The following is an 8936-nucleotide window of genomic DNA, read 5'->3' as shown; positions in this document are numbered from 1 at the left end:
GAGAGAGAGAGAGAGAGAGAGAGAGAGAGAGAGAGAGAGAGACAGAGACAGAGACAGAGAGACAGACAGAGACAGAGACAGAGAGAGACAGAGAGAGACAGAGAGAGAGACAGAGAGAGGAAAGAAAGAAAGATGGATAGATGATAGACAGATAGATAGATAGATAGATAGATAGATAGATAGATAGATAGATCACTCCTATTTCATAGTTATTGCAAGGATTGTATAAGTTCACTGAGGTCCTTCTTAGAATAGCACTTGAAACTTACTGATATACAATAAATATCAGCCACCGTCACTGACTCAAGTCCAGGGGTCTTCCCATAATATCAGGACAAATGCTCCTATTGTCCATCCACCAATGGCTTTAGGCCAGAGTGACCCAGCAATAGGGCAGCCCACCAGAGATTCCTGGAGGGCCACTATATAGGGGAACAGTCTCTTAACACAGGTCAAAGACCATGAAGACAAATGCATACATTCACCCTACAATGGCTCTCAGCAGCTCAACACTTTTTTATTCTTTATTTTTTTAATGTGTTTGGTATAGGGCTTCACTACACAGCTTGGACATGTAGTGATCCTCCTGTATTCAGCCTCCCAAGGAATAACAGACATGTACCATCACACCAGGTCTCAAAGTCCCGCTCAGCGTGCCTGGGATGCGGAGCCAGGGCAGCACACCAGGAAATGAACCCCCATCCCTGTGCTTGCCTAAGCAGGGGTTTAATTAGTCTGCTGAGCTATCTCGCTGGCCCTAGCTCAGCACTCTTTTATGGAGTTCTGAAGGAACTTTAGAGGAAAAAGCAATACAGGAGACAGGAGTCAACTCAGGCCCTCAGCACCCAACTGCTGATCCTGCTGAAAGGAGCTTGAGGCCCCCAAATGCTTGCAGTCCTCTCCCTGAAAATCCACACCACACCCCAACTGCTTACCAGACAAGGATGAGGCAGGCTGGAAGACTCCTGCAGACAAGAAGGAGCCTTCTCTTCTCCCTCTGCGGTCCCACTATCTCAGGTTCACCATCTTATCACTGGCAGGCAAGAAGATGATCCCCCTAAGTCAGGAAGGATAAGTGGCTGCTACTTAATTAAGGTCACAGAGGTAGTCAGTAACACTCTCTGGACTAGGACTCGGACCTTCTGAGCCGCAAGTCCGTGCTACTTTTCATTATCTTTGTCATTTGTATCATTTGTTTTTTTCAGCCACATAAATCTGCTTCTTTCCCTCATGTCTCACTTTCTTCCTCTGGACACACTTTTGTCCTCTCTGTACTCGGCCTGACGCTGGACACTAAGGGGTCCCGAAGACGCAACTCCTTGAACCTGTAGCTCCTACCTTCGGCAGGTGGACAGGACTGGCTCAGCAAGTGCTTGCTACCTGAATCTAATCTTTTTATTGCTAATGTTCTTATAGAGATAGTGATTCTTTTTTCCCAAATGGAAATGTTACATTTTTGTGAATGTCCTTTCTCTTCTCGATCTCTAAAAGACTGAATGGATTACACTGGCTGATTCCACCTTGATGCCTACTGTCATGGCTCTTTTCTGCACGCTCCCCCAAAGCCTCATGCACGGGGGGGGGGGGGGGGAGCTTTGGGGAGGTGATGGATTGTGGGTGGGCGCTGCTAGACTAGTCCACTGATGGGCTTAGCTTTGGATCATGCTACCCAGGTAAGGAAGGGCTCTATGGGGCACTGTCTCAGTTTTCTCTCATTGCTGGGACAAAATACCCCACACCCGAAATTAGGGAAGGAAAGGTTTAGTCAGCTCATGGTTAGTGGAGGCTTCAGTCCGTGCTAAGCTGGCTCCAAGGCAGAGCGGTACATGGCAGACAGTAGCCCTTCCTGGCAGTGGAAGACAGCAAAGAGCAAAGGGGAGGAGCAGCAGCCGCAGCAGCTAGCTAGCCTCTCTCCTCCTCACATGTGTACACAGATTATCTGCCCCAGGGTGGGTGTGGTACTCACACCCATAATCCTAACATTGGATCAAGAATTGATCACGATGCTAGAAGCTGTCCCATGACTGCACGAGGCTTTAGGGACAACTAGATGCAAACTATAACAAGCATGAACCGCAAGCCCTCAAGCAAAGGATTCCAGAAATGGGAGAAGGGGCTTCTCCAGAATGAACACTGCAGTGCGATCTGAAAGTGGACAAGGGTGCATTTGATTTTTTTTTTTTTTTTGGTACTGGGGATTGAACTCAAGCTTGCACTTGCCAGGCAGGTGCTTATGCTGCTCAGCCATCTCCCTGGCCCTTACATTGGTGCATTTGAAACAAAGATATAAAATATGGACAAGAAACTGTAAGGACAGAACAGGACCCAAGCATAAAAGACCAGAATGATTTGAAAGAGAACCAAAACAACTTTTTAAAGATAATGCGCTGGGACTGGGGAGATAGCTCAGTAGAATAAGTGCTTGCCTGGCAAGTGCAAGGGCCTGAGTTCAATCCCCCGTTCTGTAAAATAAAATAAAATAAAATAAAAATCAAGGGCGGAGCCATTAAAATGAAAAGCTCCGTGATAGGAAACAACAAGCATGGTAACACAAGCTGAGCAACACAAGCGGGTGTACCAAACTGGGCTGTGCTCCCACTGCCTGCCACTTTCCCAGCCAGATGTGAGGAGCTGAGAGGAGTCACAGTGTCCCAGCCCACCCCAAACCCCTTTAAGATGCTCCAGCTCATGGGGGACAAAACCAAAGGAACAAACAAGTGTCCCTACACAACCGCTATCACAGCTATTGTGCTAGACATCCTTGTGCCAGGTGCCCTTCCGGCACCACCTCAGCGGAATCAGCCCAGTCAGTACAGAGGAGAAGCAAAGCCAGGGGCGGCAGTGGGCTGACTCTTCGGCCCTGCCACAGCCATCCTGTTTCCATCAAGGTCACAAAACGCAAAGGAACAACAGAGAAGGACTCCTTGAGTTCCCCTCTACACCTCTACTTGAAAGGAAAATTAAAAGTTCAAAGAAAGTCAGGGACAGCAGCACATGCCTGTAGTCCCAGCACTCAGGACAGGCTGAGGAAGGAGGGCTGGCGGCTCAGGCTCAACATGGACAACTCAGGGACCTTGAAAACACTTGCCACTGAATGAAAAGGGCTCAGTGCAAAAGCACCAGGTTCAAACCTCAGTCCCAACCCCCTACCAAGCTACAAGAAAACAGGTACTGTCCCATACGGAGACCTGAGAAGGCAGAAGCCGTGACCAAAACTTCATGCTCAGCTTTGGAAAAGAAAGCATGAGTAGCCCCAGCGCTGTCTGCCGCCTGCTTCCTGTCCTGCCCACGGCGGACCCACACCCCGCCTGGTTCTGCGGAACCCTACCACATCTGGGAGAAGTACTGACGGGCACGCCTCTGTACCAAAGCACAATCAACAGGGACCTCTCAAAGGCCACCACCTGGGCTTACTCTTCTGTTTTTCTAACTCTGTGTGCCTTTGTGCTTCCTGACTTAGGGCGGTGGAGGAGGAGGAAAAGCCAGAAATATGACAAGACCAGCTTAGTGCGTGGCATTGCCAAGGGACAGGAACTGCAGGCGATGGCAGGGACATCCCCTGCAGCAAAAGGCCTCTGTCTCTTACAGCCCAGCAAGCTGGTGGCCAAGAGAACTAATGTGGCTCTCCAGAGGTCTCAGGGAACCATGTCTCCTGGGAGTATCTGGGACAGGAGCCCATTTTCTCTACATAACTTTGAGAACTTAAAAATCTGGTCTTAATTACCCCCTCACAGCAACGTGGCTACACAATACATCATGGCTGACTCCTTTACTCTTAGGTGATGGAGAGGCCCCAACCAAAGCCACCAGCAGGCCTAGGCCTGGGTTCCATTTTTAAGGATAGAGACATATTTATCTCTATCAAATAATGCAGTCTCTTAACCTCCCTGGTGGCAATGGCCTGATTTGGGAACAGGGCTGGCTTAGGTTAAGAACAGTAACTGTGGCTTTAGAATCAGGATTTTAGTTATACAAAAGCACAAGTGTTGGGCTTTACGCCATGCCATGCCAGGAAACGGACCATGAGCTGACTTTAACTGTGAGGACCACCCCCGTCTGCCTGTCTTTTCCTGCAAGAGGACATGCACATAGGTGAACTGGTGGAGGATTTCACCTTGGTACATTTGATTTACTGATAAAGCGGACTGAGAAGAGTTTGTGTCCTGTGGTGGAAAGCGAATAATCTAGGCTGCTGCCTGGAGAAAGAACAGGGAAGCAGACCTTCAGTGCCACCTCCTCACAGATGGCTTGCCAGAGAAAAGTGTTCCACTGACAGGATGAATACACAGGAAGCCCAATACTCATTTGACAGGTGACTGCTTCCATTAGCGCCTCACTAGTACCACAGGAAACAACCCCTGACCTGCCCTTCCCGACTGGATTAGAAATCCTTCCCAGGGCTCCGATGACATCCTCCTTGCCAGCCCCAAGGGGATCCACATCCTAGCCCCAGAACCTGTGAAGGTGTTCAGTTAGTTACAAAGGGAAATTGGGATGGAATTAAGGTTGCTAATCAGTTGATCGTAAAAGAGGAAGAGTAGCGGAGACAGTGGGGTGCCCTATACAATAACTTGCAGAGGAAGAGGAAGCCAGAGGATGTTGAGGTAGTACGAGAGAGGAACAAAGAGGAACAAAGGCTGGTGCTGTTGGCTTTGAACACTGTAAGCGGAGGCAAGCTGTGTGCTCCTCTAGAAGCTGGAACAGACAAGGAAACAAGCTCTCCCTACAGCTTCTAGAAGGAATGCTGCCTGTCAATGTTGCCTGTCAACATTTGATTTTAGATCAGTAAGGCCTATTTCAGACCTCCAAAACTGTAAAACAACTAACTGTAAAAAGTGTAAATATATGTTAAGCCATTAATTCTATAGTAATTTGTTACTGCAGCTACAGGACACAAATACATGATTGTACTTCTCTTACAGAATGCCATTTTTACTGCTATGCATGTCAACCCAACCAATAAAAATAATAACTAACACTTGATGAGTTTATGATTACTTTGAATACTATGTAGCAGTATAAGGTACTAGAAAAAAATGACCCCTACTAACACCAAGATAAAAGAATCAGAGATTGGGGCAGGAAGTGGGAAGCATCCTCCAGGAGATAAAACAGGGTACCTTTTTTTTTTTTTTTTTTTTTTTTTTTTAGGGAAGGGTCTACAGGGTGTTCAGGGTTTCACAACTAGATCAGACACATAGTGATCTGCCTGTCTACAGCCTCCCAAGAGCTGGGATTACAGGTGCGCACCACCACGCCCAGTCTCAATTGCCATCTCAATGTGCTCTGGGGATGGGCCAACACAGCAGGTCCAGGGATTGAACTCCTAGCCTCTGTACCTGCTTGCAGGTGCTTTAATCTGCTGAGCTATTTGGCCGGTCCTGCAGGGTACATGTTAAAAGATGAGTGAAAGTTGGCCAGTGAGAAAGGAAGACCATGGGAGACATAATCAGATACTCAGAAAAACAGCACAGACGGACCTGTGCTAGCAAGTGGAAAACAAATACAGTGGCTTTAGTGGCTCAGCTTCAGGCGAAGTACAGTGTCTCCAGCCCTTCATCTCTCGAGGGTCAGAGGCTCCTGGTCTCCTGCCTGCCTAAAATCTGCACACAGAGGCCACCCAGGCACCTGAGCCTTCACACGGCCAGTGCAGAGTACAACTTTGCCCACGAACATGTTCCTCCTCTGGGCTTCCCTGTCTCTCAAGATGAAACCACAGTGGCCTCTTAAGTGTTCTTCCTGCTTCCACTCTGTGTTCCCTGTGATCCATTCTCCATAAAGCAACATCATAAAACTGTCAGTCAAGAGGCTGGGCATGTAACTCAGCGCTAGAGTGCTTGTCTTTGATCAAGAAGCCTAGTTCGATCTCCAGCAACCCCACCCCACAAACCTGGATCAGATTCTACTACTGAGTTTAAACTCACCAATGCTGCCTTTGCACTCAGTGGTGATGCTGGGGACATGTCCCGTGTGTGATCTGTCCCAGGTGCCCTCTCCAACCACACCACACGCCATTCTCTTTGTGGCTCCTTTACTCTCCGGCCTCCTGACACTCCCTGGAACACATGAAGCTGGCCTACGCAGACAGAACTTTGCACATTCACATCCCTCTGCCTGGACTGCTCTCCCCCTCTCCCAGACCTCTCTGCTTAGCTTGTTTCTTCTCTACTCTCCAATCTAGGCTCAAGCTTTTTTGAAAACCTAGAGCCAACATTGTACCCTCACGCTCTACTCTGGACTCCGGTTGGATTCCTCCCTAACAAGTACCACCACCACTTTTCCTCTGCCTGAAATTATCCACGTCTTCCTAGCTGTCTACCAGCCCCCTCCCAGTGGAATGTAAGCTTTAAGAGGTTGGGCCGATCTACCATGTTCATCACTATATATCAAGACTTCACCCGTGGCATAGCATGAAGCAGATGCTCAATACATGGCTGCTGAGTTGATCGATTGAATAGAAAAGTGTGCGGCTGACACTGAAAGATGAGGCTGGAAATAGGAGGCCTATTCATCTTTGTAAGACTGGTACCTCCCACAGTGGAGCCACTCAGCAAATGTTTACTGGATATATGAAAGAATGACTCAATTCCAGATGAATCTGAGGAGTGCTGTCCTTTCTGGGCAAGGCTCCCAAAGGGGTTCCCTCCCTTCCTTGGGGTTTCTTAGGAAGTAACAAGTCTGGGGCATACAGCAAGTGTTACCAAGATTCTTGCTGTTACATGTGTGGGGATCAGTTGTACAGTCCCCTAGGAAAGGCCTCTGGAACCCACCTGCAGCACAGCAGTAGAGAGAGAAGTGAGACAAAATAGGGAAAGATAGAAGGGGGCAGCAGGAACCGATCAAATACAACTGAGGACTCGGTAGGAGAGCTCAGGAGCAGCACTGCTCCTGCTAACCTGGGCTCCCTGCTTTCCTGCAGGAGAAGCCAGCAGGGAGTGGGTCTTCCCAAGGGAAGGCTCCATTGGAATGCACACATTGTAAAGCTCACACTAATTTTGGAACTCTGGCTCACTTTGGCTGGGGAGGGCTGGGGAGGCTGGGGAGGTGCAGGGAATTTCAATTTCCTTCACCAAATGACAAGCTTGAGAAAAAGACCTTTCTCTCCAACATTATCACATACTAAAAATGAAAAACCAGCCACTCAGAGTGTTCATAAAGAGAAGGTGGGGGCCGCTTAGCTCACAAGAAAGGGCTGATAATTCTACTGAACTTGAAACTGTACAGGATGTGCTAAGATACTGCCCTTTTTTGGACTCGGAAGTCTCTATTCTTCACATAATTATGAGATAGAGAAAAGTAATTTCCCATAGAACACAGCACTCATTTTATATTTTAAATCTACTTGATAGCAGAATCCTAAACCCATTTGGTATCTGACTAGTAGGGGCTGGCTGGGTAATCTTTTTAATTCCTCTCAAAATATGTAGTTTGAGATAACTGCATACCTCCAAAATAGCAGTAATAACCAAACAGAACAAGAGAAGGCATGAAAGTTTTAAAGGTTATAAAGCAGGAAGACATATTTCCAAATCTGCTGCATGCCTGGCAGACCATAACCTGACACAGAGGAGTACTGGCCCCAGAGCCTGCAGACTGGAAACCAGACCTGGAGCTTCCACTAACTGGCTGCATCTCGGGCAAGTCTGGTCACCTCTCTGGACCTCACCCATGGGAAAAGAAGGGACTGAAACAGTAGTTCTCTGAGACCTTTTTTCATTCTAAACTGTTGCTTGGGCCATTGTAAAAGATCTGCATCTTTCTAGTGCGATCCAGGGGCTCTCAAATGCCAAACAAAGACTTTGGGGTGAAGGTTGCAGCTGAGATAAAAATTGGCCTAAAAAATGAATTATGTGTTTTACAGTCCCAAAACATTACTCAGCAATCTGTGCCTACTGTCATCCTAGAGTCAATTCTACCAAGAGTAGGTGGACAGCAAAGGAAAGTTGTTGGCCTTTCTGATCAGTACAGGTAAAGTGAGGTTAAGCTATGGATAGTCTGGAGTTGTCTCTGTCTCCCTGCACCAGTGGGAAGATAAATTATTAAAGGTAGCCGCGTTAAGAGTGCCTGGTATCAACTCTCAGGAGGTATAACACGCAGAAAACCAAACAGCAGAAAGTTTCTTTTTTCTTCTAAACTTCTTGTGTCCCTCAGAAACCGCAGCAGGTCCCAACATGGTACAAGAAGGAAAAAAAAAAAAAAAAAAAAAAAAAAAAAAAAAGCATAAGCCATCTGCCCGCGTTTCCGCGGAGCAAACGCTGAGATCCTCCTGGCTCATCCCCTCGCCTCGGTCTCCTTGGCTTTAAGCAAGTGGCCCGGGCCTGCATGGGGGCGCCCAGAGCGGGCCGGAGTGGCGGGGAACTTTGCTCGGCCGCGCCGGGGAGACAATGCCGAGGCCCGCGCCCTCGCTCCGCGCCTTCAAGGCGCGCATCGCGTAGTCCCGAGCTCTGCGGGGAGGAACGCTGCGTCCCCGGGGCGCCCCCAATCCACCTCGGCGCCTCTGCAGGCGCCAGGCGCGCCACTCCGGCCCCTCTCGGAGCTGGGGCGCGCAGTCCCCTGGCGGCCTCAGGGCTCAGCAGCCCGGGCCGCGCGCCCCGCAAGCTCCCCGCCCCGGGCAGGCGCCTGCCCCCGAGACCGGCTGCCAGAAGGGACCCTGCCAAACCTCTGTGTCCCAGCGGGTGGTGTGGGGGGCGGCCCAGGGGCCGAGGACCGCGGACAACCCCGCCAGACCGGCCCGGCGCCCCGCAACTCACCGGGACCGGGCGGGCCGCTGAGCATTATTCCATCGCGGGCTCTGCCGGGTGGCGGGCGCTCGGGTCGGAACCAGACTGCGGCCGGAGCTGCGGGCGGGCGGGGCGGGGCGGGGCGGGCGGCACACTCTTGCCAAATTCCGGCCACCGACCGCCTCTGGTGGCGTTCTCGCGAGAGCTTGCAGGAGG

General features: G+C 49.7%; 1 protein-coding gene across 1 annotated transcript in view; it reads right to left on the bottom strand.

Moving 5' to 3' along the window:
• Asap1 (ArfGAP with SH3 domain, ankyrin repeat and PH domain 1) overlaps positions 1–8839 on the bottom strand; it is a 393896-nt gene extending 385057 nt beyond the window's left edge. The window contains exon 1 of the mRNA XM_023718810.1: positions 8751–8839. The gene's annotated coding sequence lies outside the window, so the exon portion shown is untranslated. The remainder of the gene's footprint in view (positions 1–8750) is intronic.
• Positions 8840–8936: the final 97 nt, after the last annotated feature.

This window comes from Octodon degus, unplaced genomic scaffold (assembly GCF_000260255.1).
Source record: "Octodon degus isolate 3935 unplaced genomic scaffold, OctDeg1.0 scaffold00062, whole genome shotgun sequence".
NCBI lineage: Eukaryota > Metazoa > Chordata > Mammalia > Rodentia > Octodontidae > Octodon > Octodon degus.
Note: the sequence above shows the minus strand (reverse complement) of the source record. Positions and strands in the feature narration are given on the sequence as shown.